Source organism: Schistocerca serialis, chromosome 7 (assembly GCF_023864345.2).
Source record: "Schistocerca serialis cubense isolate TAMUIC-IGC-003099 chromosome 7, iqSchSeri2.2, whole genome shotgun sequence".
In the NCBI taxonomy this organism is placed as follows: Eukaryota; Metazoa; Arthropoda; class Insecta; order Orthoptera; family Acrididae; genus Schistocerca; species Schistocerca serialis.
In genome coordinates, this window is record NC_064644.1 from 65,075,995 (window position 1) to 65,102,484 (window position 26,490).

At 39.9% G+C, this 26,490-nt stretch overlaps 1 pseudogene; it reads right to left on the bottom strand.

The window, feature by feature from the left end:
* LOC126412886 (thymosin beta-like) overlaps positions 1 to 19,912 on the bottom strand; it is a 119,928-nt pseudogene extending 100,016 nt beyond the window's left edge.
* Positions 19,913 to 26,490: the final 6,578 nt, after the last annotated feature.

Sequence of the window (26,490 nt, forward strand, 5' to 3'; positions counted from 1 at the left end):
TGACAGCGATATGCATGTGGGCAGCATTTGGTTTACTGACGAAGCTTATTTTTACCTGGACGGCTTCGTCAATAAACAGAACTGGCGCATATGGGGAACCGAAAAGCCCCATGTTGCAGTCCCATCGTCCCTGCATCCTCAAAAAGTACTGGTCTGGGCCGCCATTTCTTCCAAAGGAATCATTGGCCCATTTTTCAGATCCGAAACGATTACTGCATCACGCTATCTGGACATTCTTCATGAATTTGTGGCGGTACAAACTGCCTTAGACGACACTGCGATCACCTCGTGGTTTATGCAAGATGGTGCCCAGCCACATCGCACGGCCGACGTCTTTAATTTCCTGAATGAATATTTCGATGATCGTGTGATTGCTTTGGGCTATCCGAAACATACAAGAGGCAGCGTGGATTGGCCTCCCTATTCGCCAGACATGAACCCCTGTGACTTCTTTCTGTGGGGACACTTGAAAGACCAGGTGTACCGCCAGAATCCAGAAACAATTGAACAGCTGAAGCAGTACATCTAATCTGCATGTGAAGCCATTCCGCCAGACACGTTGTCAAAGGTTTCGGGTTATTTCATTCAGATACTACGCCATATTATTGCTACGCATGGTGGATATGTGGAAAATATCGTACTATAGAGTTTCCCAGACCGCAGCGCCATCTGTTGTTGAAAATTGTAACTACTGTAATTTCGAAAGTTTGTCTGCCTGAAAATGTACTGTTGTCCCAAGCATATTGCAACAAACGGTGTATTTCTATCGCTGCTCGTTCAGTTTTTATTGCCGTTTCAAATATACCGGTCATTTTTGAAACACCCTGTAATAACAAGCCGATAATTCATAAACCTATATTTCCTGTTTTTTGTTAATACCGGTTCTAAGAAGGAAAGCGAAACAGCGCGTAATAGAATATACATTTTTTGTTTAAAAATGTACATTGAAAGTTTCCTCTGGACTAATTGTGTATATAATTTTAATTTAAAGCTATCTATTGAAAGTTTCCTTTCACTTTTAACTGGCTCGTTCAGTTGGTTGTACCTTTGATATTGTTTGGTTTTGGGTCACCTCATGCACCTGCGAGAGAAACAAAATATATCTGCCTGCGAGAATAAAACATGATTTTGGCTCTGTTATATAATCCTTCTATAAATGAGCAAATTGATTAAATCCTGAACTTCACTGTTAATCTCTTTAATTAAACTAAGTGGTCCCTGTGCGTTGATAATATGTCTAATAATGCTGTTCATGAAATGACCGCTGTACGTTGATAATTTTCATAGCAGACTGTTCCTGAAACGGAAATATCTTACCTTGTAATGTAATTGATTGGAAACTCGTTGCTTGGTGATCTCTTTGCGCCAGCTACAGATTTCTAACTACAGTTACAGAAAGCTTAGTGTAATGCCCCAGACAACAAGCAAACTGTTTTATACGTATCACTGAGTGACAAACTCCTGTAAATAAAAATTACTTAGACTAAAGATGGGAACAATGCTGCTAGGTGAAATACTCCATTAACAAACTGTTTTCGAAATGTCTAATATATTACTAATATAGGCCAACGATGGAAAAACTATTTTGCTGAAATGCCTCATTCTTATGTTTTTTAGGGTGGGAACTAAAAATATGATACTTAAAAAACAGCATCACCCAAAATTTTTCACATTTTACAGTGAAATACATTAAATTAAGCGAATTTACAGAACTTAACAGCTTTTACATAGTTAAAATACAAAAAGGAGGTGTGATGGATGTATATGACGTAGCACTGCTGAAAAACATTTGCTGGTAAAAATGGTCTAGTCTATTTTTCTGTTAACTTATAGTGTTTTGTTTATCGTCAACCTAACCTCACTTTCCCGTTTCCTGTACATGTGCTCAGTACAATGTCTAATCGTGGTTGTAAAAAATCTGCTGACAGTTTTTGTTACGTTTGTGGTGAATTTGTGATTAAAAAAACACTAAAGAAACATTACAGACTTTGTGAAAAAGGTTTATCTATCTTACTTTGAATCTATACTTGGTGATCAAGATAAATCTTGGGCGCCACATAAGGTATGTTATGTGTGTGTTGAAGATCTGAGAAAATCGTCCAAAAAGGAGAAAAAAGCCTTTATATTGCAGTTCCACTGGTGCAGAAAGAACTGGCTTGTGAGGGAGTCTTTAAAACCTGGTGAGAAGACCTTTCAATGCAAAAACCATGTAGATTCAAAAAACGTACTCCTTCAACATCTACATATAAAGTTGGGCCTAACGAAACAGTTTGTAAATGCTTTGCCTAAAGATGGACCATGTTTAAGTACCTCTGCGAAAAGTTTCTACACCTTTCAGAAAGCTAAACTAAAAGAAGGCGTCTTCGTCGGGCCTGAAATTAGAAAATTGATGTTTGATGTTAACTTTGAATGTACAGTGACATTAAATGAGAAAGAGGCATGGGTATCATTAAAGAAAGTCGTTACAAAGTTCCTAGTACATGAAAGAGACCCAGAATATGTGTCTATTATTAAGATATTTAATGAGCCCGAAAGTTCACTTTTTGAACAGTTACCTTGATTACTTCCCGGACAATAAGGGAGATGTTAGTGAGGAGCAAGGAGAGCGTTTTCACCAGGACATTAAAGTGATGGAAAAATGCTACCAAGGCCGCTGGAACACAAACGTGAGGGGGGACTACTGTTGGTCACTTCACAGAGAAGTTCAGCAAGTGACTCATCGTAGAATAAGCCACACAAGAAGCTTCAAAGAAAAAAGAGAAAGAAAATACAAACCAATTCCAGCTCACAAGTGTGAGCTCTATTTACACATATCATTGTTTTAAGTATCCTTGGGGTCAGGATTCTCTCTGCCTCGTGATGACTGGGTGTTGTGTGATGTCCTTAGGTTAGTTAAGTTTAAGTAGTTTTAAGTCCTAGGGGACTGATGACCATAGATGTTAAGTCCCATAGTGCTCAGAGCTATTTGAACCATTTTTTAAGTATCCTACTCTAAATATAAACCATGCTTATGTTGTAACAAAGTGTGTCACTAATTTCCCCATTTACTGTATAGCACAGAAATTTTATACCGTATAGTAAAAAGCATATTGCTCGAAAACTATGGGTGATACAAAAAAGATAAGGCTAGATTGGGATTCAGCTCATAAAGCTCTATAAAGATTAGCTATCAAAGTAAAAAAAAGTTTTTCGAAAAACATTTTTCGTTGGCCTGTGATAACTGTATGAAATTCATTGTACAACACTCATTAACATTGATATCAAAGTCTTACTCTCACAAATCATTAATAAACGTTGAAAATACCTTACAGTGAAAATTACTCAATCTTTAGGGAAAAATCTAATTTTCCCTTATAGGGATGTCTCATTCAGCAAATGATCCTAACTATGCGTGACTGCAGTGCCGTTAAATAAAAAATATTACCTTTATTTCTCTTCATTTGTTTTTGAATATCCTTACATATTGTTTATTCTGAGTCACTAATCGAATCTTTCTGCTCTGTTTCATAATATCGAAACACAAATCTTTTTACTAAAGACAGATGCACCTAACTTTACGTCTACATTGCCAAGAGTCCTCCGCTCTGAGTCAGTTTCACTACCATCTAACGATAGAGCTCCCACGCTCTTCGTTGCCAAGGAGAGGTCAGATAAACAAGGACATCTTCCAGGGGCACTGCTATTCAGAAATGTCGTTTACCGTTTCAGACATCCACAGCACGTACAAATTCCAGAAATGGTAATGACAAACTCCGAAAAGACCTATTTCAATATATGGAGAAAGAATTCAGAAGGGAAAAACAATGATTGTCCAATGGTTCAAATGGCCTGCTATCATAGTTAAAACGAACTGCGAGAAGGAAAACGATGCAGCACATGTTCACAACTTAGCATAGCACAGAATTTTTGTTCTCACATTCAGTTTAAAAGAAAACCCTTACATTGTTTAAAAAATATTTACAGTCTACGTCTGTCTGAATGGTCATTAGAGTACCATGCAAAAAATCTGAAGTACATAGGTCTACAACTTTTTGAGATTTCTGGCAACAACGTTAAACAAAGACTTGTCTTCATATAGTGGTGTAGATTAAATGCATAGTGCCGCTACTTTCACACAACATTATCTCCCCTGATTTCTTTTATGTACATTTCCTGTTGCAAAACGTATTGTAATATCGCTTCATATTGTAGCAATTGTCTTCCTAATAACAATTTTCTATGTTTTCCTTTTTCGCAGTTGTTGCAGGTATATGGGAGGGGGTGGGAAAGGGGGAGGGAGAAGGTGAAGGAAGAGAGAGCACTTGCCTCCTCCTGGAATCTGGGTACAGGTTACTATTCATTACAAGATTCTCACTCGCTCTAGCAGTAATTATCAGTGTTTTTCTCAACTTCAGGTTGAACGCTGCTGAGCCTGAAGAGAAACACAGTGACTTTTGTAGTCACTACGTATCTTGGATCTTTTGGTTGTAATACTGTTCACGGGGAATTATGTCGATTCCTGGATGTGGCAGGAGATTTTCACACTTTTCTGCAGTCCAAATGAACGTGAAGCCTCACAGGAATAGTGTCCTCAGTATCACCTACTCATACAGTGCTTATCAGGGGAGAGTTCCACACTCAACCAGTCGAAAGCTGACCCCCTCGTTACGCTTTCTCCAGTTAACGTAAAAAGACATTTTCTTCAAATTTAGTTATGCCAGTCATCATCTTCATCTTCAACATCATCCGAGTTCTGCCCTAGGACAAATTTCTACATGTAGCTCTCCATGCACTCCTGTCATTTGCTACCCTCTTCGTTTCCTAAAACATGTTTCCTTTCCTTAAACTGCCCTCCACCTGGTACCTTCTGCGTATTCATCTTTTCACCTTCTTCTGTCGTTCACCGATCCTTCCATAGCATACATTCAGTCTCCAAGCGAATTGTGTTTCCTCTTCTTCTTTACCTTGAAATGTCTCTCTCTTCCCCCCACTCCTCTGAGCGCTTTCTCATTTCTCACTTTGTCTACCTATTTTCTTCCTTCCTTCTGTGACGGTTCGGTTCCGGCGCCAGCGGCCGCCACTTTGAATTTCTGCAAGGTGGCGCCTCCGGCAGCCTCAGTGACTGAGGGTTTACTCTGAGATCGACCGCGTCGGTACTGTTGGCATCGAGCGTGCTGAGTCTTCGATAGGTCTGCATTTCATTTTCTCTTTGCTTCTGCCAGCAACATTGATTTTAATGCCCAAACGGGAAATCTCATCTATTTCTCTCCGTATCACCTGATTTAATTCTGCTATATTCCCTTACCCTTGTTTCACTTTTGTTAATGTCCACCTTATATCCTCCCTTCCAGACAATGTCCATTCCGTTCAACGGCTCTTCCAAGACGTTTCCTGTTGAGAACAGGATTACAATGTCATCAGGAAATCTGAAAGTTTTTGTTTCTTCTCCCTGAACTCAAATTCCTTCTCCAGTTTTTACTTTGATTCACTTTTACTGCTTGCTCATTGTACAGATAGAGTAACATCGGAGATAGGCTACCACCTTGTATCACTTCCTTCCCAATCACCGCTGCCTTTTCATACATTCCGACTGTTACAACTGTCGTCTCGCTTCTGTATAACTTATACGTAACCCTTTACTCCCTGCATTTTATCACAGTTACTTTCAGTATGTCAAATACTGTATTCCAGTCAACGATGTCAAAAGCTCTCTCCATATCTAGAGAAGCTATAAATGTAATTTTGCCTTTTCTCTACCTGTTTTAAGAAATAGTCGTAGGATCAGTATTCCCTTGTGTGTGTTTACGTTTCTCTGGAACCCAAACCGATCTCCCCGGAGTAAGAGTGGGGGGAAGAGAGAAAAATTTCAAAGGTAATCAGGAAGAGAAAACACAATTCACTTGGAGATTGAATGTATGCTATGGAAAGATCGGTGAACGAGAGAAGAAGGAGAATACACAGAGGGTACCAGATGGAGGATAGTTTAAGTTTATGAAACACTGTTGAAGAAACGAAGAGGGTAGCAAATGACAGGAGTGCATGGAGAGCTACATGTGAAGGTATGCCCTAGGGCAGATCTCGGATCATGATGACTGACATAACTAAAATTGAATGAAATGTCTTTTACGTTAACTGGAGAAAGCGTAACGAAGGGTCAGCTTTCGAGTGGTTGATTGTGGAACTCTCCCCCGATAAGCACTGTATGAGCAGGTGATACTGAGGACACTATTCTGTGAGGCTTCACGTTCATTTGGACTGCAGAAAAGTGTGAAAATCTCCTGCGACATCCAGGAGTCGACATAATTCCCCGTGAACAGTACGACAACCAGAAGATCCAAGATATGTAGCGACTACAAAAGTCACAGTGTATCTCTTCAGGCTCGGCTGTGTTCTGAATTTGCCTGGAGAGTAGGACTGTGCGGAAGTGAAATGTGGAAGGTAAACACTTTAGACGCAAACAGAAGCTTTGGGACTGTGGTGCTAAAGAACAATGCTGAAGATTACAGAGGTAACTGAACGGCAATAGGGAGAAAATAAATTGTGGCATAACTTGACTAACTGAAGGGATCGATTGAAAGAACACTTTCTGGGACATTAAAGGATGTATGAAAGGGGGTACGAAAGGGAAGCTGTGGTTGGGAAGGGAGTGAGACAGGGTTGCAGCCTATCCCCGATATTCAGTATGTATATTGAGCAAGCAATAAAGGAAACAAAAGAAAAGTTCGAAGTAGGAATTAAAATCCATGGATAAGAAATAAAAACTTTGAGGTTCGCCGATGACACTGTAATTCTGTCAGAGACAGCAAAGGACTTGGAAGAGCAGTTGAACGGAATGGAAACTGTCTTGAAAGGAGGGTATAAGATGAACATCAACAAAAGCAAAACTAGTATAATGGAATGTAGTCGAATTAAGTCGGGTGATGCTGAGGGAATTAGATTAGGAAATGAGACACTTAAAGTAGTAAATGAGTTTTGCTATTTGTGGAGCAAAATAACTGATGATGGTCGAAGTAGAGAGGATATAAAATGTAGACTGGCAATGGCAAGGAAAGCGTTTCTGAAGAAGGAAAATTTGTTAACATCGAGTGTGGATTTAAGTGTCAGGAAGTCGTTTCTGAAAGTGTTTGTATGGAGTATAGCCATGTATGGAAGTGAAACGTGGACGATAAATAGTTTACACAAGAAAAGAATAGAAGCTTTCGAAATACGGTGCTACAGAAGAATGCTGAAGATTAGATGGGTTGATCACATAACTAATGAGGAGGTATTGAATAGAATTGGGGAGAAGAGGAGCTTGTGGCACAACTTGACTAGGAGGGATCGGTTGGTAGGACATGTTCTGAGACATCGAGGGATCACCAATTTAGTATTGGAGGGCAGTGTGGAGGTTAAAAATCGTAGAGGGAGACCAAGAGATGAATCCACTAAGCAGATTCAGAAGGACGTAGGCTGCAGTAGGTACTGGGAGATGAAGAAGCTTGCACAGGATAGAGTAGCATGGAGAGCTGCATGAAACCAGTCCCAGGACTCAAGACCACAACAACAACAACAACAAGGGATTACGAGGAAACAGTAGGAGAAGGGGGGGGGGAATGGGAGTAGCATGGAGAGCTGCATCCAACCAATCTCAGGACTGATGATCACAACAAAAACAACAAACATGGAGGTTTAAGTGTGATCGTGTGGGCAGCCATATCATGGTATTCTGCTGGTCCCATCACAATTCTCAAAGGCCGTGTTACAGCCAAAGATTATGTGAACACTTCAGGCGATCAGGTGCAGCCCATGATTCAAATGTTGCTCCCCAAGAACGATGCAATATTTTAGGACGATAATGCCCCATTCACACAGCCAGGACAGTACAATCGTGATATGAGGAGCATGCAACTGATGTGCAGCGACTTCCCTGGCCAGCACAGACCCCGGACCTTAGCACTATCGAACCCTTTTGGATGATATTGGAGTGCAGATTCTGGAGAAGATTTCCGCCTCCCTTGTCACTAAAGGAGATAGAAGGGATTCTGATCGACGGGTGGCGTAGCATTCCACTGGAGACCATAAAATAATTGCATATCAGTATTCCCAGAAGAATCGCAGCTGTATTACTGTCAAATGTGGGTCTAATCCCTTATTACGAAAGCACTCCGAAGTAAGTACAGGTGTTCACATTATTTTGCCTATCCGCTCTATGTAATGTATGTTTGACTTTTGGGAACCTATGACACTGTCTGACAGGAGAAGACTAAAAATTAAAAGAAAATAGTTTTAATAAAGGGCTATGTGGAGATTTTTTGTATTGTGCAGGTGAACAGCTGTGTAATTGTAAACATCTTCCAGTCGTCCAAGTGACTGATTTTAACTAAATCTTAGAAACTCGATAGCTCATCTTAACAATTTTTAAAATGTCTACATATTCTGATATAGAACATTTAGTTTTTTGTATTTCTACTCTATCTTTACTCGTGGATACGCTGGCACGTCAGTTGTTTCTTTGTAATGAGCGATGGTAAGTAAGTAAACTGTTGTACGTGCAATAACACCAGGTGCTTTCACGTGTCTGCTTGTTTCGGTAAGCGTAGCACGACGCATAGATGCACCCCACCCTCCTAAAGCTGCCCCAACACAAAACAACATTAACGCATACAGCGTTGCTGCTGAGTGGAGCCGGCAGACGGCCGTGGGCAGGTGCGCGCATCTGTGCATCATGCTACAGAAGTAGCTATACACTATACAACGTGTACATTATAAAACAATTTAGTAATTTTCTATCATCGTTTATGCTCCCATACCTCACCCTTTCAACTGTCGACTTTTCTTCTTTTACTTTCTTAGGTAGCCGTTGTTCTTCCTCAGAGTTCAAGTTATCACCGTACCAACTTTCGTCGTCACTGTCGCAGCGGATTAGTTGTGTACGTAACAGAATTACTTTCGTATATATTATATTATGGTATGGTAGTGTGGATGAAACACTTTGAGGATTTCATAAGTATTGTATTCATTACGTAATGTAGTGTTGTGTAGAGCATGTTAACCAACAAAAATGTTTTAACAAATATGATAAATTCCGAATGTAAAATGACAAATAGAACTTGCAAAGTGGACAGATATTCCATAATTGAGGTAGTATTCAAAATATCATCAAATATAGTACACACTTCCGAAAGCAGGCTGCGTTCTACCTTGATATTCACCATATCTCCATGCCAAATTTCATTGAAACTCGGTTCAACGACTTAGTCACGAAAAGGTAACTGACAAAAAAACATTTACATTTATATAACGTTAAATTACCATATATTTTTCCTGTGATACGATTCTGAATAAATAAATCATTCATTATGCTACACTCAAGTCAACTGTGCAAACCCCATGAAAATTCGTGTAGTAATTTTGGACGTCGATTGTTCAAACACACAAACAGTTAGACGGGACGGTTTTTGGTTATGTCGTTAGTATAGATATTGTTAATGTTCTCGACTCAAGTGTGGCCGTCACTGGCGACGAATAAGATAACAACAAGCGGTAAAAGTGTACAGAGGAACCAGTACAGCCTGCTATAACACAAGTGGTGGTGGTGCGGTGTCAGCAACGTAAGCACTCACTAGTGCTGCTGACAGTGAATAATCACTTGCGCCATGCCCCTCATGAACAACTGTAAAGGAAGTGGCTGTAACCCTTAGCAGCGCTCACATCTGATGCCACACACTGGGATACACAGAAACTGTAACGACAACTTTCTTGCGGACTTCCGCCTAAATTCTAGATTTGGGGCCATTAAGACTATGTAGGTGCGGTAGTCGTATTAGCAGTATACTAGAATAATGGACATGTCATGGAATATCTGTTTAAGAGAAACAGAAAAATTCATGTGTGAATCTAGTCTGGACTTGGTAGCCAGAGACTTTGGTCATGTGGTTGTCAGATGGGTATATATATATATATGCTGCTTCACATATAATCAAAACAAAATACTGACAAACAAAGCTTTCTGCCAAACAGGTCTTCATCAGAGTTGGACAACATACACACACACACAGACATATATATCTGTGTGTGTGTGTGTGTGTGTGTGTGTGTGTGTGTGTGTGTGTGTGTGTGTGTGTGTGTGTGTGTGTATGTTGTCCAACTCTGATGAAGACCTGTTTGGCAGAAAGCTTTGATTGACAGTGTTTTGTTGTGATTATATGTGACGCTGCATGTTTGCTATAAGGTGAGTAGCAACTATCCTTTTCATAAAATTGTCATTATTTCGTGTATGAAGTTAATTACGTACTGATATGTGAAGTTTGACAAGGATGGGATAGGGAGTAGGCTCTACCCCTTTAGTTGGATAAATCCTGATATTGCCTGAAGTAATTTGAGGAAACCACGAGGCCCTTCGTAAAGATGCCCCACAAATTTATTAAAATCTTCATCCTCCAGAACAAAAAGCCATTATGTTGAAATCTCGTTCAGCTTATATCTCGCTTACAATGCTATGTTGCTTATATATCCTTGTCAAGGAGGTATTTTATAATGTAACGAGCTGGTGCTGATAGTCCACTCATTTTTAACGCTTATCGCTGAACGCGTTACCCACACTGTACATACACTATTTTACATCTACATCTACGTGATTACTGTACCATTCACAATAAAGTGCCTGGAAGAGGCTTTAATGAACCACTTTCAAGTTGATTCTCTACGGTTCCACTCTCGAACGGCGCGCGGGAAAAACGAGCACTTAGATTTCTCTGTGCGAGCCCTGATTTCTCTTATTTTATCGTGACGAATTCTCTCTATGTAGGTGGGTTCCAACTGAATGTTTCGCTATCGGAGGAGAAAACTGGTGATTGTAATTTAATGAGAAGATCCCGTCGCAACGAAAAACGCCTTTGTTTTAATGATTGCCACTTCAATTCACGTATCACGCCTGTGATACTATCTCACCTATTTCGCTATAAAACAAAACGAGACGCCTCTCTTTGAACTTTTTCGATATTATATGTCAGTCCCATCTGATGCGGATCCCACACCGTACAGCAATACTCCAGAATAGGGCGGACAAGTTTAGTGTAAGCAGTCCCTTTAGTGGATCTGTTGCACCTTCTAAGTGTTCTGCCATGATTTGCTCTACCCAAAACATTATCTATGTGATCGTTTCAATTTAGGATATTTGTAATTGTAATCCCTAAGTATTTAGTTGAATTTACAGCCTTCAGATTTGTGTGTCTTACCGCGTAAGCAAAATTTAGGGGGTTTCTTTTAGAACTCATGTAAATAACTTCACACTTATCTTTATTTAGGGTCAATTGCCACTTTCCGCACTACGCAGATGTTGTATGTAAATCATTTTGCAGTTAGTTTTGGTCATCTGATGACTTTAAAAGACGGTAAATGACAGCAACATCTGCAAATAATCTAAGATTGTCTCCAAGGTCCTTAATATAGATCAGGAACAAGAGAGGACCCATCAGACTTCCTTGGGGAATGCCAGATATTACTTCTGTTTTACTCGATGACTTTCCGTCTATTACTACTAACTGTGTCCTTTCTGACAGGAAATCACGAATCCAGTCGCACAACTAAGGCAATATTCCATAGGCACACAGTTTGGTTAGAAAGCCTTCTGGAAATCTAAAAATATGGAGTCAATTTGACATCTCCTGTCGATAGCACTCATACCTTCATGAGTATAAAGAGATAGTTGTGTATCGCAAAAACGATGTATCCTGAATCCGTGCTATGTGTCAATAAATCATTTTCTTTGATGTAATTCATAATATCGAAGACAGTATATGTTCCAAAACCCTACTACAAATCGACGTTGGTGATATGGGCCTGTAATTTAGCGGATTACTCCTATTTCTGTTTTTCGATATTGGTGTTACCTGAGCAATTTTCCAGCCTTTAGGTACGGACCTTCCTGTTAATCGAGCGGTAGTTTATAACTGCTAAGCACGGAGCTATTGCATCAGCATACTCTGAATGGAACCTGTCTGGTATGCAGTCTGGACCGGAAACCTTGCCTTCATTAAGTGATTTTCTTACACGATGCATATCTACTTCTATGTTTCTCATATTCGATGATGTTCTTGATTGGATTTCCGGAATATCTACGTCGTCTTCTTTGGTGAAGGCGTTTCGGGAAACCGTGTTTAATAACTCTGCTTTAGTGGCACTGTCATCAGTGACTTCACAGTTGTTCTCGCGCAGTGAAGGTACTGTTTGCGTCTTGCCACTGGTGTCACTTTACATATGACCAAAATCTCTTTGGGTTTTCTGCCAGTTCTGAGACAGAGTTTCGTCGTGGAAATTAGTAAAAGCATCTTGCATTGAGGCACACGCTATATTTCTAACTTCTGCAAAATCTTGCCAATGTAGGGGATTTTGCGTTCTTTTAAATTTGGCATGTTTTTTTCGTCGCTTCTGCAACACCGATCTGACTCGTTTTGTGTACCATGGAGCTTCTTACCATCAACATCAGTATTATGATCACAATCATTGGTTTCATTTTGTGTACTCAAATTTCCACCTTGACTACCTGGAAAACTTAATCAACATCATTCCGTAATGGCCAAACTTTTGTGCTCAGGAGTAAGATAGTATTATCTACTTGAGATTTCTGGTGTAAGGTTTTCCAGGGAAGCAAGTGCGGAAATGTGTTCCATAATGACAGAGGTGTTTTGCTATTACCTACTCGTATTACAGTCTTTACCAAACACCTACCCCGTCATCTAGTCAGTCCTTTACTGTGTGGATTATGCTGCTTAGTAGGTAGTGCTTTCTTTTTATATAACTTTGTGTTAACGACACTTTAATCACCTAAGTTATTTGTACGATTTTATTCCTTGGACGAAAATGGTGTTTACAATTGTACGATTATACTATATCTGTAAATGAAAGTTCATTCTAAAATTTCCATATTCGTAGACCTAATAGTTATTTGCAATAATTATCATGATTTATCTTTATATGCATAAATGATTGGTAAACGTACTTACATGTTGCTGTTAAAGCCGAAAATGCTTTGAACACTTTTTTTATAATGGGTCCGACTAATATTTTTGTTTCTTATTCCTGTGGATCTCTTATATGGTTAGAGAACTGTTAATACTTCCTCCATCTGTGCCACTCAGAAGAAATCACAGCTAAGAATTTAGTGTGTGTACGAATAGTATGTAAATAAAAGGAAATGACAGTTACCCACTGATGACAGGACTCTAAGAGCGTAACATACTGACATCATTCTCTTTGCAGATATCTTTGTGTGTTCTTACCACTTTTACTGAAAATAAAGATTTATTCCTACAAACTTTGTTTCTTTTGCTCTTTGGAAGAGTAACTTTCCCCCTCCAAAGTGAAATTTACGATATTTATTTTCTTTATGTTCAAAGAAACTGCATTTATGTCGACCAATTCGGAACGTTTTTGGGGGTTTTATTTGCTTTTACTACAAAGAATTCTCTTGCTTCTTCAGGGACTAAAATGTAGCAGCCCTCAGCAAAGAGAATTTCTCTCTATGAGTAATGCTACTGCGAAAGAAATCGACATATGTCGTGCACAAATATTGGTCCTAGTTATGTTATCCTGATGAATTCCTCTATTACCAAATAATGGCCTTATCTGAAGTCCGTATTAACCCGCATACTTTTCTCTTCGTGTGCTAGATATGATCGGACATCTCGTATTCGTAATAACTGTAGGTTATTTAGTAGGCTCTTACGCTCTGCAGTATGGAAAAATCTAGGACTGATCTAAATGTACGGCCTTGACTCATTTATCCGTGTCTAGATCATCAGATACAGTTCTAGAAGTCGTACTGAGGCTGGTTCTCTACTTCTACCACTTAGGAACGCAAAATGAGGTGCACATAGAGATTTGTATTAAATATTCTTCTAATTTCATTCATTTTTGTAAGTGGTAGTATTTGTTTTGTTAACGATGCCAGCCATCAACTGGAAATGTAGGTTCCTGCGTGATCTGTATTACTTTTCTATAGTAAAGACACAACTCTCAACTGGTTAGGTAATCTGGAAAGCCCCCTGCTACGAATGACTCATTTATTTTACTGGGGTTTCATTAAGTGTTGCTCATCTCCGTAACGCTCCTTTACTAAAGAGCAGTGCTCGCTTTGCAATTCTCCTTCACTCTCTATTTGTGCCGTGTTAATGGACATCTTCAGACCACTGTTAGTCTGTCGCCTTTAACTACTAAACTGTAGTTCAGACTATGTTTTAGCCGGTATTGAATCAACCATGGGAAAAAAATTGAATTTCAAGGCATACGTGATATATCGATATAGGAAAAACAAAATAATTTTTTTTAAATTCACGCCTCATCGTGTTCAGCAGATCGTTCTTTTTGTCTGCCCGGGGACGATATAAGTTATGCTGAACGTTTTACCATTTTGCTGTTCTTACATAAATTAAAAGTACAACACTGTGAATGTCCTACAGTACCTACAAGACATCTACCTTCACACTCTGCACCCTACTGTGAGGTACACAGCAGAGAACACTTTCTATCGTGCCAGGTATTACGGATTATTCCATTTCCATTCACGTATGGAGCGCGATAAATGTGACAGTTAAATGTCTCTACGTGCATTACGATTCATATGATTTACATTCACGATCCGCAAGATATCGATACGGAGAAAGTCACAATATATTCGTTGACTAATCATTTAAAGTTGGTCCATGAAACTTTGTAAGTGGGCATTCTGGGGATAGTTTGCCTCTATCTTCAAGTTTTTCCAATTCAGTTTCATCAACGCCTTTGTGTCACTCTCCCACGAGTCAAATGAGATTAAGATGATTTGAGTTGCTGCTCGTCAACGTCAACGTGTCACACACTTTAGCTGTATTCTACGATGTGTCGCACAAGTATTTGTAAACTATCTTCTTTGTAGACTGATTGCATTTCCCTGGTTGTCTACCAACAAACCGAAGTCTCCAACCTGATTTAGCTACAGATCGTTAAATCTAGATATTTGTAGGAGCTGACAGATTTCAGTCGTGACTCAGTGATAATGTAGCCATTTGTTGCCATGTTTTCTCTCTTTATGAAGACACAATTTAATATTTTTAAGCATTTAAAGAAAGTTTCTTGTAGTTGCACAACTCTGAAATCCTATCAAGATCCTACTGACTATTTACGCAACTTTTTTAGTCTGTCTTTAATTATAGTCAAGTGCATCCCGGCAAAACTTCTGAATTGGCCACTGATATTACTCGCAGGGTTATTAGTATAGAACAGCAAGTGTCCCGCCAAACTTTCTTGGGGCACATCATGAGTTACTTCTTCAATTGCCGATGTCTCTCCATCCAAACTAGCAAGCTAGGCCCTCATTCAATCTATTCATAAATTTCGCATAATATACCATAATCTGCTTGCGATGGTAAAAGTAATTGTGGTATCGTGTCAAATGCTTTCCGAAAATTGAGAAATACTCAATCTACCTGACTGCCCTGATCCATCACTTTCGGGATTTCATGTGAGATAAGTCAGAGTTGTGTCTCACTTGATCGATATTCTCGGAATCCAAGTTGGTTGGAACGGAGGAGGTGATTCTGTTCTTTATATCTCATTACGTTCGAGGTCAGAATATGTTATAAGATTTTATAAGAAATGCATATCGATAAAATTGCACGGTAGTATAGTGGATCATTTCTGCCACCCTTCAAGTAGACGGGTGTGACCTGTGCTTTCTTCCAGCTTCTGTTCACGATTTTTTGTTCGAAGGATGTTCAGTAGACTATGGTTAAAGCGGCGCTAACTTAACCGAAAATTCGGTATAGAATATGACAGAGATTCCGTCGGGCCCTAGAGCTTTGCTCAATTTTAACAATTTCCCCTGTTTCTGAACACAACTGGTTCTAGTATCTATGTCGCTCATATTTGCAGTTGTTCGTGTAATTTGGACAATATTCCTGGATTTTCATTTAGAGATGATTATATGAAAACAGATTTCAGCGTTTCTGTCTTTCCTTTGCTACCATTATTATTAGTAGCTGTCTCGTCCATGAGTATCTGACCACCGACGTTGTGAGCATTAACAGCATTTACATATGACCAGAATGTCTTTGAGATCTGTAAGAGACTCTTCGACAATGTTCTCATACGACAGTTGTTGACAACTTAACAACCGTCTCCGTGTCTATAGCCCCATCCTTAGTTTTGTTGTAATTATAAGGCAGTCTGATCACAGACTCATGATGACATTGTGAACCGAAAACAGAGTAACTAAATGAATTGACACCCTATAATATCCACAATTTCGTGCTTTTCGGTAATAAAGTTTCTTTTATGGTATTGTTCTATCAAACAACGAAGGAGAATCGATAAAAATTTTGCCTTGTATGATCCGTTGTGCGATCGATAGGTTGCGCCATAGTCTCTAGTAGAACATCTTTGCCTTAGCAGGGCGTGGTTCGCGCTGAGATTGGTGGAGAGAGACAGCGACAGCGAGGCCGGGAAGGCGAGACAAAATTTTCAAATGTGTGTGAGTTCCTAATGAACCAAACTGCTGAGGTCATCGGTCCCTACACACTACTTAAACTAACTTACGCTAAGGGCAACACGCACACCCGTGCCCAAGGGAGGACTCGAACCTCCGGCGGAGGGGCCTCGCAATTCATGAAATGGCACCTCTAACAGCGAAGCCACCTCGCGTGGCTTAGCGAGACAGTTCGCTTGTGGTAAGTCAGACGAGTTTGAACCTGAAGTGAAGTATCGTGCCGGCGGTTGATGGCTAGTACAGTCTCGGCAATTAAGTTACCGACTCTGAGCGTAGCAGCAACCGTCGCACACTAAGGTGGGTTCCGCGGTTGCGAACCATCATTACCTTGGTTGCGACCGGCAAACGTCTGGTCGTGTGGGCGCGTACCGTGGGAATGAGCGTGTTGTGTGCTTCAGCAACCGACCGGAATTGCAGGCGAATGGTGGACTGACATTGTGTTGAAGTTTTGTGCCGGCTCCACGCTGTACTTGTTGGGTTGATTTATCGGGTGTGCCGAGTGAGCCGATCACCGCAGTAGCCATAACTATAGATGCCATTTCCAGTGGGTCTTTATTTTAGTAGTTTTCAGGTTGTTTGTTAGAAGTTCACGTCAGTTTCCATATCACACTTCTGGTTACTGATCCCCCTTCTGTCTACAGGCAGGAATGTTGCGTGTGCCCTGTTACTAAATTACTAATTGTGTGTCTTTATTTCATGGTCCAGTCCGGGTGTTGTTTGCGAAGTTTCGTCTCCAATCCCTAGTTGGCTATTATAAGGTGCCGGATTAGTTGTAGCACTTATTTGTACATCAAGCATGTTCACGTGCCACACACTGCGTGTACTACTACTGGAGCGCACAATTTCATTTATTGCCTTATTGGGTGTTTGTACTACCAAGTTATTGTTTGTAAGGATGGGGCCCATTTCTCTTAATTATTAGGTCTCATTCAGCTAGGACTTTATTTTGCGTTCGTTAGTGCTATTGAAGAGGTTATGTTCAATATGCTGTAAGACATGGATTCGTTCGCCAACCGAAAGAGTTTGTTTAGATTTTAGGACTCAGCTCCGCGTGCCGATTACTTGTTTACCCCTCGCTCACGTGGCGCGAGTTTGGTACAATTTGTGATTGACAGTCGAACTTCCTGCTCCGTAACCGTATTTGGAACTGTGTTTAAATTTTGGCCGCCTTACAATATTTATTGATTTGGTTCCGTTAACTCATTGACAAATTATTTAGTGGTTTTTCTTGTTGCTTTATCTTTGAATGTCGTGCAGCGGTGTTGGGTGTATATGAGAAATCCTGTACTGAATTCTGTACATTTCTCTGTTAATTAGGCTGCCATTTGTGATTTTTTTTTTTTTTTTTTGGTACATCTTGAATGAAATGTGCCTGGTTGATAGTGCATGCTCAGTGTCCAAAAGCGGAGGCAAGTCTAAACACTGTTGGTTTTTGAACTAGGCATACTACGATATTTAAGATCTGTTAATTTCTTGAATGTTCTCACTGACTATGGGACCAGTCGGGACGCACCATTTAAAATTAGTTTTGTCAGATTTTTTCCGTTGCTTGCCTTTGACACCTCCACTATCCGACGGTACAGTATTTTTCTTATGTGGTGAATATCTGCTGAGTATATTTCTATTTTGGATTTTAAACCTTAAAGTTTGTTTCGAATTAGAATCTGTAGCTCTTTTGTTGTAATGCTACAGGTTTTATTCGTGTATTTAATCTGTTTGCTATTGGTCAATGTGGTACAGTTTTATGATTGTAAATTATTCTGTTTCTTAGCAGTCAGTACAACTGGAGATGTTTTTCCAATAGATACTTAATAAATCTAACTCAGTGTGTTCTGTTAAAATAAAGAGAATATTGACAACACTAATGATTTTCAATCTATCTTTAGACCTATTCTTACCACTACAAACAGCTCGACGAGGGTATTTTTGTTTTTTCGAAGTTGTTCCACAAAACAGAGACAGGAGAATTAAGTAAAATGTTGGCTTTTTGTTAAATTCACTCTTTCATTTTCAGTTACATGGGACCTGGGAGTAGTGACCGCGTAAAACACTATTCGTGAGGAACATCGTTGCTACGACCTTTCACGTCAAAGCGCCCTCGCGGGCTCGCTGTTACTGTGCCAGTTACGTTATTACAACAGTGTCCACACTGTCGTCTAATTCTGTCCTTTAGTTAAATTTGTTCAGAATTAAGCCTTCTTAAAAGCTTAATATAGCAGTGTGGGATCCTCTCATAAGCTTTTTTGATAAAAATGGTACTTGTAATTAAACTTTCTGTGCTTGAGACAGTGAAGACGGAAATTTATTTACAGCACAGGTACTCAAATTCTCAAGAATGATGTTCAGACTATACGTTCCGTGATGTGCGTCATTAGAAGTGCCAGTTTCATTATTTGCCATTAGGTGCAGATACAGGTATTGTTACGTACGGTTGAAACAAAAGCATCAGTTGCAGACAGTCAACACGATTCTGGGCAAAGTGAGCAGGGATTTATTCACTAAAGTGTTTTATCAAAACAATATCAGTTGCGCCGCTGTTCCTCGAGAGTATAAATGAAATAAAGGAATAAGGAGAAGTCTTCTTTGTGTAGTGGAGTTGAAGAATATGTTGGGAAGTTCGAATTAATGGCGAACTGATCCTGGGAGAGGGCGACGACGAATTGCGGCACAAATTGTCACGTCTGATAATGCTGGACGAAATGGATGATTTCAAGCAGTGCACGAGCTGTGTCACAACAACTGAACATTCCATGGTCCGCCGTTCAGCACGTTCTGTAAACAATTGTGAAGTGGTATCCATAAAGACTTCGCATTACTCGCCAACTTTCGGCTCTCGACACAAACATTCGAGTAGATTTCGCTCTTAAGTTTCATGCAATGGCTGAGCTGACGATCCGTGACCTAGGAACATTTTATGGAGTGATCGAGCACAGTTCACCCTTGTTAGGCTAGTGATCCCACACAATTCTAGGAATTGGAGATCGTCACCGCCAATGATCGTTCATGAATTCCGTCGCATAGTGAAAGCGTCACTGTGTGGTGGAAGTTCATAAAAGGCACATTTTTCTGCGACAAAGTTGGACCCCAAGGACGAAGGACATGCAATGCTAACGGCAGACAATACTGTCATCAGTTTCGCCAACGTGTGATCCCAGCTCTACGGGACTGAGCTGTTTCGATGCACGACCGAGCTCCACCTCTGTCGATTATTCAGTAACACATTTGGAGAAGACGGAATCACAGGCCGATTGCACCAAACTGCGTGGCCACCAAGATCACTAGATTTGAACCTGGGTGATCTCAGGCTGTGGGCTTACCTATAGGACAGAGGTTATCATCGGGACACTAATATGCGCTGGAGGTTGAGAATGAGCATAACGTGAAAGGTAGCCCACATCTCACCTGTGATGTTCCGGGCAGCAGTTGAGCCATGTGTAATGCGGTTCCAAGCTGTCGTTGATGCAAATGGTCATCTCACGGAGCAACATTCGTCACATGGAACATAAACATGGTACGCAGGTCCTTTCTACCGTTTCCACAAAGTTTAATTGTTCTTGCACGACTTGTTTCTCAAGGGGGCCCTCTGAAGTAATGAAAGTTTAGTTATCCGCACTGTGTGTCACGTCGTTGCTCCTCTCCATAAACAACGAAATGGTCAAGGATCTTCGGCGTACTGGTGCAAGTCTTTCAGTTTTACGCCACTTCGGCAAGTTGTTCGTCGATGAAGATGAGACGAAATGATTAGGATAACAGAAACACCAAATCCCCGAGCAAGAAAATCTCCGATTCGGCAAGGGACGCAGTGATGTAGAGGCTCTTACGCTAATCACTAGACCAAGAACTGAAGATTCTTCTCGGTAATAACCCTAATTAGTAGAGATGCGCTGCAAAAAGTACCATCGAAATACTAATATGTTCCCAATTTCTCATAGAAGTAAACAATTCACATCAGCACCTTCCGAAGCGCCTGTCTCAAGAGTGAGTTTTATATTGTGTATACAGGATGATGCAATGTCTTTACGAAAACCGTCTAATAGTGATATATCGCGTCGTGGGGAAACTTTAGTTCGATATAAATTGACGGTTCCCTGGGACGGCAGGCTACGTCCTATTTAATTCACGAGCACTGGTACGATAAGATTCCAGCGTACTAGCAGGGTCTGCTAAACACGTGTGCTGCATGCTACCTACCGCAGTAAAATGTTATGATTATTTTCAACAATAAAATCTTAAGGATGGATGTCTCTAAACAGAGAAAGATATTTATATGCTCGGCGTGCCATCTTTCACTCAGAGCCGATGACTCCATACCGTACCTGTGATGCCTCTCAAGGGCGCAACCAATGATTATATACATGGAACGTATTCACAGTTGCGAATACTGACAACCGTCAGCTGTATAATGGACTGACGACAGCGATAATTTGTGCAGAACCGGGGCTCGAACCTGTATTTCCTGCATTTCGCGAGCGATCGCTTTATCATTAGGCTATCCACGCACAGTTCATAGCCTGACCCGAACCTCCACATGTCGTCAACCAGTAGTCTACAAACTGTAATCGTACATCAATTACCAAACAGGGGAGACATTTTAATTCTAGCTCGGTTGTCCGTATTCTGCAGATAAATACGATATTGCAGTGCTTGTGTTCTTCACGACAACATAGGTACTGTATCGCTGTAATCATTAAATATCCTAACAGTGATCAATTGTACTCTATCACAAGTTGTTCTCTCTGAATTACTTTATACGCCCCACATATTTATCTCAACACCCTGTATGTTTCCCTACCTATTTTTCCCACAGAATCTGCTCTCACTGGCTAGGCATATAATAATAGAAAACTATTGACCTTGAGATGATGATGAATTTTTGTGAATTTATGTGTTATAAAGTAAAGTCTGCGAATAAAATTTGAACATCTGAATAGCGGTACAGTGTTCTCTAACCTCGTTTTCTTTTACCGCTTACAACCCACAGCTTTGAATGGTGTTTAGTTTCTGACGAGAAGATATAGTTGTTTATGTCACCGTGAGAAAGGAGATCGACGTACACATGTAACAGTCCAAACATACTTCAGAAACACCAATCCTAATTTGCTTCTAAAAGCTTGGAACAATGACAGCATTTATCCTACCCAGAGCGACCGGGTAATCAATTGTTTGTACTTTTATTGTATGTCCTTGGTGTCAGATATCTGTTACAACTTCAGAAGCTGATCGTTCATTATCATTCCGAGGACATTCTTCGATCGTTTCATCGCTGCTTGCCATTTTGCGATGTCTAGCGCGTGTATCACATTAAAGAGATGTACAATCATATTCTGGGCCAGTTACTTTAACGATACGTTTGTAACACAAGTTCACTAACGTACAAAGCAGATCCAGTCGATACGATTGTTAATCTGTTACAGGTAACCACGGGGAGTCATGTGAATCAACGCTTTATCTCTCCCATTCTGAGGAGATTTCTTTCTTCCCTTATAAGTAGAGCTATGACGTCCACAAATATCGGTAAAGTTAAAAACATCTCCGCAGCTTCTAACAACCCTACCACAACAAAGGTCAAAAATTAATTATGATTTGTAGTGTTGCTCACGTTGCTAAATACTGCATTTTCGGGCAACAACAAAGTTACATTATGTGGCAGGTGTCATTATAGCACAGTTAATAAAGTCATTTCATGAAATAATGGATAAACTAGGCACTCATTTTTTTGTGTTTCCCACGCTGGTCTCGTTGTGAAGTCATGGCTCAATCGAAAATCTATGTAGTGATGATTCCAAGGTCGGATGCAAAGAGGCCTAGGTGTTATTCTGCGATATTCAAAAGTTTTATAGATGTGTTTCATAAACCATTCTTGAAGATTAAACTTTTGCAAGTTAGCACAATGGTGATGTAAAAAAAGTAATCAGCACTCCGAATTTAAGTTGCACTTCTTTTTTATTACTTTTGTTGTAATGTCACGTAACTCACAAAACATCACTTCACAATATAAAACACACATTTTATAAACTGACTACAATATGCGTCTTTTCAACATGACGACCAAGACTTGACTCTCTAATAACCGTTTACAGCGCAAAAATCAGAATTACAAGTACGTCAAAGATCATAGTGACAAAAGAAAGAATACACATAAGAATAATATCACTGCAATATAAACATATTGATGTATCAAAGTACCTCTACATTAATGAAATCAAATCTGAATGTTGTCTCAGAAATATGTTAACTACTTTACAGAAACACAGTAGAACATTGCTGGTATCGAGAGCTTGAGGTGAGGTGCCGTAATGGTTACGTAATTCAAGTACCATTACAAGCTCTACTACGATACCAGTGTAATCGGTCTTCTGTTGTTGTCTTATTTAAAAATTATGTCTTGTTGGTTTCCTACGGAAATTAATGAGACACACTCTGTATATTGGAGTCTATAATTTGAGTAATTAGATTACAGCATCGTTACCATCATTCCTCAAGTCTGTTGTTCTGACATTATTTTTAGCCCACCACTCCTCCTTTCGTCCCAAAAAAAGAAAATAATTCATCAAAACATTGCGCTTATACAAGCCGCTATGGTCTGTGTATCATTAGATGTACAATATATCTGCAAGGTGAGGGAGAACAGGGATGTAATGTGCATATATAAAGCTGCGCTTTCTGCTACATTGAAAATGTAGTGCGCTAAAACACACTGCTCCTGGTGCTGCAGTAGCGCAGATGTATTCCTCTAGGAATTCTGTTCAGTATCCAATAGGAGTTGCAGAAAATACACCAGCCAGCGCTGCACTGCTACGGTGCACAACTCGTTCTTATTAGAATCGCTTAAAAAAGAATTATGGAAGCGTACAAATGGAAACTAAATAAGGGTGAGGTGAGAGAGACGGGAACAACGAGCGAAAAGAAAAACTGAGTTCACAAACAAAGGCTGTGGCAGTGAAATAACAAGCTGAGGAAGATAATGAGGCGAATAAAACTGGACTCGGCAATCGATTGCACTAATGGTGGCTTATTTTGTTCCCCACTGTGGCCGTGGTTTCCTGTTAATTTCTAATAACTCGGATGCCTTCAATACACCGTCTCTGGAAGCTGCTACAATGTTGTCAACAGGCAGTCTTCATACATAATACGCAAGGTGATTCAGCTACTGATACGTCTTACGCAACGCCTTCAAGAATCACGTGTGAGATTTTCACACTCTTAAACTCGCTATATCGTCACATTAGTTCTACAGGAAAGACGAAGAGGCTCTTCTTATAAGAAATTTGATGAAGTTTTTGTACTACGGTACTTCTTTGCTGGAAGCCACAGCTTTCGAGTTATTCAAGAAAAACGCGTTTGAAGGTCACTTTTGTAAGTTTTTCTTGAATAATGGCTTCTTTCTGTGAGACTAGGAGTTTGCATGTAGCGAGCGAGAGAATATGAAAACATTTCGGGTGTTATATGAAGGCGTTGCCGGTTGCATAAAACCCATTGGTAAGGTCAGCTGAATAATGCTGTATATTAAAGAAGAGGAAATAAACACATCTTAATCAGTTTTACTAGTTTCCCCACCCATGCCTTAAATATTAACACGCTATATTTCTACCACACATATCATGATTTACGGTGACACTGCAACGAAGTATGACGGTCACGTTTCCTATCAATTTTAGCATATTTCTTGGAAACCTTTGAAAAAATTAAAAAAAAACAGTTGTATCGCTGTATTCGCTGTATTCGTCTTTTCGAGAGCTTTTGAGTGCCACGGGAAAGTGTGCCCTGCTCCATCCCAAACTAAATACTTTTATCCTTTAACATCTCGGTTGAACAAAATAACCCGTGTAAAGAAAATGCCCACAAAATCTCGTTTCGGTGTATTTAATGAAAGAGCTGTTACTGCTTAGGGAAATCCTTACATCACACAATGAAAAAGGCCCACATAAGCTTTGCTCCGAAAATCAGGCAACTGGTGACGCCGTTACAAGTGTTCAGAATGTCCTTCGGTTACATTTATGCACGTATACAGTCCTTGGATAATGGATTTACGCCCTTTCTTAAATAATACCTTGTGGTTTACGAGTACAAGACACACTTATGAAGTATCTCTGCATTAGGAATACCTGTTGCACAAATCCTAGAGTATAATTATCTCAGAAGTGAGCATTCGGATGAGCATAATGGTATTTTTGATCGCAGCATTTGTTGCTTGTCCTGGTTGTGTGATTTCATGGCGGTGTAAGGCTGCCCGTAGACGTTCTGGAGACATTGGTTATCGTCACATTGGTTGTACAGATAGATTCCGCTGAAAAGTAAAATGCTGTGAATTTGTACACGCATTTCACAGGCATCTTAAGAATTTCAGTTCAATAACAAACTTGGCGTAAAGCCCTGAATAGTAATGTTTTCAGAAATGGTTCAAATGGCTCTGAGCACTATGGGACTTAACATCTATGGTCATCAGTCCCCTAGAACTTAGAACTACTTAAACCTAACTAACCTAAGGACATCACACAACACCCAGCCATCACGAGGCAGAGAAAATCCCTGACCCCGCCGGGAATCGAACACGGGAACCCGGGCATGGGAAGCGAGAACGCTACCGCACGACCACGAGCTGCGGGCTGTGTAATGTTTTCCATAGATCTTATTGTTGCTATTTCTTAGGTTTTGTGTTACGTCCTGCGGGAGTAATGCGAAACAGCTTCTTAGTACACCACCTACATAGCCCGTTCCGAAAATTATGGAATTTGGAGCTATGCGATTTTTGTAAGAAAGCCTCCAAAGATAACCAATTATTTATGTTGAACGTTTTAGGTACAAGTATTCAGTACATTAAGGAATAAATACTACGTGATAAACTTATGAGAGCTGAATAGGTATACAAAGAAGAAAACTAAATGGAAATTAACAGGAGAAAAACAGTTTTCACTATCTGATACAGACACTCACGCTTTACACAGATCTGAAATTTATACACTCGTCTTGAAATAAAATCCTCGCTAGTAAAATTTAGTTCTGTTTTTCAAAGCCATCAGTTAAGTGAAAACTCAGCGTGACATTAGCAACAGAGACTGATCGGAATAACACAAAGTATAGGATGGTATTTCATGCACTATCTTTTTACAAGGTGGTTTGAGCTCACTTTGAACTACTTTCAGAAACGAAATTCGACTGTTTCCATTTGATGCTACCAAATTTCTAATCTTCGTTCGTTCTTAGCGAACCAGAATTTTTAATCGCACTGACTCATTCTCCACCTCTTAGGAATTAGTAGAGTAAGTAATGTGGGTGCTGCTTGTTATCATATTATAGTGAAGCTGACGCTTTACTTCTTCTGATGTATGTGATTTACGGGACGGAATTTTAGAAATCTGGCTGCTGAAGTCTATTTGCTAATAAAGCCGTTCAACATCAGGAATCACACATGTAATAATGTTTATCCCCAAAAAAATCTTATCAGTCCAAGATAAAAAGAACGCATCTGTAACGATGAAAAAGACGACCTACAGGCTATCATGTAACAAGTTACCGAATGCCACATAAAACAACACAACTTTTCAAGGTCGTAGCGCTCTAGAGAAACGAAACCTCAGCAGTCAAACGCCTTTCATATCTGTATTAGCCTCCTCTCGCTACTTGGCTCACCTGGAATCATGGCACCAGAGACCGCCAGCTGAAATAAAGTGTTGCGATTTTCAAAAGCGTTTGTACTAGGATGAACTTTGGACATCTCAGTCCTGTACCCCAGCAAGATGTACCGCAATATGTTCAAATGAAGTCACTTTTTGTCTTTGTTAATATAACGAAAAGGCAAGGCGTTCAGCCATTTAAAATGCCTTAAAAGGGAAAGTTTTTTGAATGATTGTTCAGGAGAACTTACGCAACCTACAGCCACGCACTGTGCATGACATCACTATATCCTTCCCAACCTTAAACAGAATAATTTCACAAAGATGCTTCTAAAACATACAAACATTGTAGACATAAGTCACAACCAAATTTCTTACACCACTAGAGCACGTGAG